Source organism: Capsicum annuum, chromosome 6 (genome assembly GCF_002878395.1).
Source record: "Capsicum annuum cultivar UCD-10X-F1 chromosome 6, UCD10Xv1.1, whole genome shotgun sequence".
Lineage (NCBI taxonomy): Eukaryota > Viridiplantae > Streptophyta > Magnoliopsida > Solanales > Solanaceae > Capsicum > Capsicum annuum.
This window is the reverse complement of record NC_061116.1, coordinates 77,430,303-77,434,928: the sequence shown is the minus strand read 5'-3', so window position 1 is coordinate 77,434,928 and position 4,626 is coordinate 77,430,303. Positions and strand designations below refer to the sequence as shown.

General features: G+C 33.5%; 1 pseudogene; it reads right to left on the bottom strand.

Moving 5' to 3' along the window:
• Positions 1-1,042: 1,042 nt before the first annotated feature.
• On the bottom strand, positions 1,043-3,371 carry LOC124899499 (annotated as a pseudogene).
• Positions 3,372-4,626: the final 1,255 nt, after the last annotated feature.

Genomic DNA, 4,626 nt, shown 5'->3' with positions numbered 1-4,626 from the left:
GTTTGACTAAATGATTCATTAATTATTTGATTACTAATTAGATAATATTTTTCTTTTTTCGTTTCATTCGATTCAGATATTTCTTTGAATCTAAGTAATACAATTGGATTTATGTTTGAAAGTTCTTTTTTTATTTTTTTTTAGAAATAGAATATTTTTTATAAGCCACTTTTTGGTTTCTTTTGAAACTCTTCGAAATAATTTTGTTTTTCCTTTTAAAACTTTTTGAGTTATAGTTATAAAAGTTATAAAATATTTCTTTTTAAATTTTCTATTTTTTTTTGAGTTCCTTAAAAATAGGCTCAAAAAAGGAAGGGCGCTTTCAGGGAGAACCAAAGGGAAGTTCAGCTTCCATTCCCAAAACTGTTAAAAAACAAAAATCATCTTTTTGTTTTTTCTTTTTCATCAGCTCTACACGGGAGGGGTATAGTTTAGATATATGCCAAGGTTTTAGACAAAAAGGAAATAAAATTTTGATCTGAATCCGATCGCTCAGCCAATTTTGTGGAAATTCTATTTCTGATAATTGAACACCATTATAAGTACATTTAATATGCATTTTTCTATTCCATTCCTGCAAATCCTCAGACCATTCAAGAAGTTGCAAGAATAACATACGCCCGAGATTTTTGGCTATTATCAATGAAGGTAATACAACATATTTTCGAAGAATTGATTGAGTTATTAATATGTAACCTCTTATTATTTGCGCACAAAGAATGTTATCCTAGGTTTCTGCTACCGCTAGCCGTGCTTTTTCCTTTCTGGTGTTCTCCTTTTTTTTGTCCTTTTCTTTTTTCTCTTCTCTTTTTGTTTGTTATTCTTTAGACTCTAGAATCTTGAATTCCGCCCTCTTTACCTGTCCAATTACGAAAAATTGGTCTAATCAGTCCATAGATATCAAAAGAAAAAGACATGGGGCGGGGGGAGGGGGGTTATTCTGTTGATAAAAATAGGGGAATGCGCATTTGCTTGAAATAGTTTCCAAATAACTATTTTTCTCCTTTGAGCTCGCATAGAGTATACCTCATTGAAAATTGGATTATTGCGAATAGATTATTAAAGGAACTTCCTCGTTGGTCTCATCAGGATCCTTCTTCTCATTGTTGGCAGTAAAAATAACTACATGTTTGAATTTTCTTAAACGAATTTGATAATCTACTGATGATCCATCTTCAAATTTACCCAATTGTTGGTCCAATTCAGTGATTAATTTACAGGACCAGCGAAGTTTTTTTTACTGATTTCATTTATTCCAATCGATTTGTTTCCAGATTTTATCTCATTAGGATCAATTGCGTTGAATACAAATTTTAAAAATTTAGTTCTTTTTTCTGAATTCGTTCTTACCTGTTCTTGGTCTGAAAATAAAGAGAGGTCTTTCAAATTTAAACTTGATTTTGGTTCGTTACCAAATTCATTGATTAAAGTTAAGAACTTGTCAATTTTTGTTGATAATGGTTTTTTATCAATCGTATCCACTTTTTATTCAAATTCTTGGTAATCAGTATTCGGAAGAAAGAGAGTATGAATCCTATTTAGTCTAACTCTCTCTTTTAAATTTTCTAGCGAATTATTGTTTATGATTGAAAGTGAAACCCCGTTTTTTGATTGTTCCTCGATATGGTCCATTTAACAAAGGATCCTACATTTTAGGCATGTATTCTTTTTTAGTATCATCATTACACAATCTAGTCCTTGTTTCAAGTATATCCAGAAAAAGAGATTCCTTGTCTAGAACTTCAAGTCGATTTAAAAATTCCTTATTCAGATTATTATTTTTTTCTTTGTTGGTAGAAACCCACTGATTGTCCAGTTCATGAGGGAGCGCTTTTTGGAGTGAAAATAGGGGTGTCTTTCTTTTTATCAATTTCCAAAACGTTGATAATCTTGGTGGGTATGTAAAAGATATTTTTTGTTTTTCATCACTTTTACATGTGTCAAAAAATTATTGTGACATTTCAGTTCTTACGGCTTGATCAAATCGATTATTCTTTATGTAGAGAAATGGTCGATTCCAACGATTATAATCGAAAAAAATACTCACAAGAGGTTTTTTAAACCCGAAGAGGTCTTGATTTTCATTTTCGTTTTCAAGCAATTGCAATTTAAAATTTTCTGGATTACCCGTGTTATTATTATTATTATTCAGATAAGAATCTTTTTTATCATAAATTTCACAATTACTAGTATTAATATTTTTATAGCCTCTCTCTATAACGTAAGAGTGGAATTTATCCTTTATTTTGTCCTTTCCATTCACTCAAATTTCTTCCGTTTCATCGATTTTTTCTGGATCCGACCCTTCTTCCGAAAAAGGGGAAGGAGAAGGATAAGGATCTTCTTCAGTGGATCCCTCTAGAAAAAGGGAAGGATAAGGATAAGGATCTTCTTCAGTGGATCCCTCTTGTTCCTATTTAGTCCCCTTCATTTCGGAAACAGTTTCTACATCTCTTTCTTCCTCACTTTCCTCCCTTTCTTCTGTTTGTGAGGCCTCTTTCAGTTTCTTAGCTTCTTTCAGTTTCTTAGTAAGAATGGGTGAGGGTATTCTACCTAAATAGTAGACACAGGTAATAAATAAGAGAATACTAAAGATCCGAGCCATAGAATTTCTCAATTTCAACACAAGGTACTTATTAGGTCGAATGTACTTATTACATCGAATGTACTTATTCAATCTAATAGAATGATTTTGCTACATCCAGACTAATACCAATCCAAGCCATTTCATGAATAAAATGTTACCAATTAACCAACCAACAAAACCACTTGTTACAAATAAGATCTTGTTGTTGCATCGAAAGAGATAAATGTTGACTAATCTGGCTAACATTGAACTTGGTAAAATGAAATGGTTGAATAATTGAAAAATGAGATTATTCAGGAATACACATTGAATGCTGAGATTACGCATTAAATTTTTGGTAGTAGATCTATAATCTAAAAAATATTTGTGATTGTTCTAGAAGAAATGAAACAAAAGATATGGTAGAGCTAGGAAAGTTATTGTATGAGGTCTACCTAATGCTAGATGCAGAGGCACATAATAGATCAATATGAACATCATGAGCTGTCCCACAATAAAACCAGTTATTTTTGATACCTTCTTTTTGGTTCCTTCTTCCATTACCAGAGCTCAAAGAAGGAAGAGATAAGAGGGCCCTATGGAGAATGTGGTCAAAAATCCATAATAGAGTCCGACTACAACGACCAAATTGATTATCTTCATGCATAAGGATACTAGATTACCTAGTAGAAAAGATTGAAAAATCATCACAAACCTCCCTTATTTCTTTTTCTATTGCAATTTTTTGATTATTATATGATGATTTTTTCACTTTCCATATATAGAAAAGAAATAGAAAGAGATAGACTAGAAATAACATCTGTTATGTCAATGAGACCAAAGGGAAATTAAATGAATGGCAAGGACTATATCTCAAAAGGCAAGGAGTACTAAGCCAATATGCGATGATAGAGCCCAGACTAGAGGGAGAGGCAGGGGTCATAGACGGTCTAAAGGCATAGGATGGGCACTAGGAGCTGCCCTAGTTAGAGGACATGCAGGGGAGGACTCTTCTAAGCCTGAGATTGTGTATTCTAGGGATGATTATAAAATAGGGGATGTAGGGTCGTGTATTCTAGATATTATTATTAGATAGGGGTTATAGGGATAGATTAGGTCCCATAGGGTTTAGTTGATACCCTAGTGCTTCAGGGTAATCTGGTTTGTCTCTTGAGTTGTTTGAAAGGTGTTCCTTTGAGTGTACCTACTATTCCTCAGACTTTATGTGATGTTCAACCTTAGTGTTGACATTTGATTATGGTATTCCTATTTTTGGGGTATAACAATCATCTATGGTACCCCCATGTGTGGATTCATTGCTTGTCAAATTTACTATTCCTCTAATTGCTTCAACGTAGTTATGTCTTCTGATGACCGGAAGGGATTTAAGAGGTTTATTCGCTTGGCTCTGCCTATTATAGTGGAGCTATTGGCAAGGATGCCTACGATTTCTTGATTGATTTCTAGGAGAAGTTACATAATCTTAGATCCCTTGAGTCTCATGAGTTCTTATACTACCTATTAGTTGACGAATATGGCTAGGGATTAGTGGGTTCATATTCTAGTTATAGACCTATGGGTTCACCTTTTATGATTTGGACTCAGTTTTCCAAGGCCTTTTTGGAGAGATTTATATTGTATAGCTTGAGTGATCAAAAGTGTGGTGAGTTTAATCACCTGGAGTAGGGCTTTATGACTATTACAGAGTATGAGGCTTATTTTCACACTTTATCTAGGTATTCAGATGCTAGCATCTCTATCGATCTCTAAGGATTCAAAACTTTATAAAGTGGTTAGATGGTACATATCAATTGGCTATAGCTTAAATGGTATTTTCAGAGTCTTTTTTCTAGAGTATTATTGAGCATGCCAAGATGACTCAGTCTATATCTAGGTTACTCAGGTAGTCACCGAGAAGGTGCATCATCAGGGTGAGTTTAGTGGACATACCTCTTAAGAAATTTCTCTTGTAGAGGTTTCCATAGTTATCATGGTAGACCAATTCAGGCTGCATTGCAAGGATCAGATAGCATATCTTTAGGTTCTGTGGTGTCAGGTAG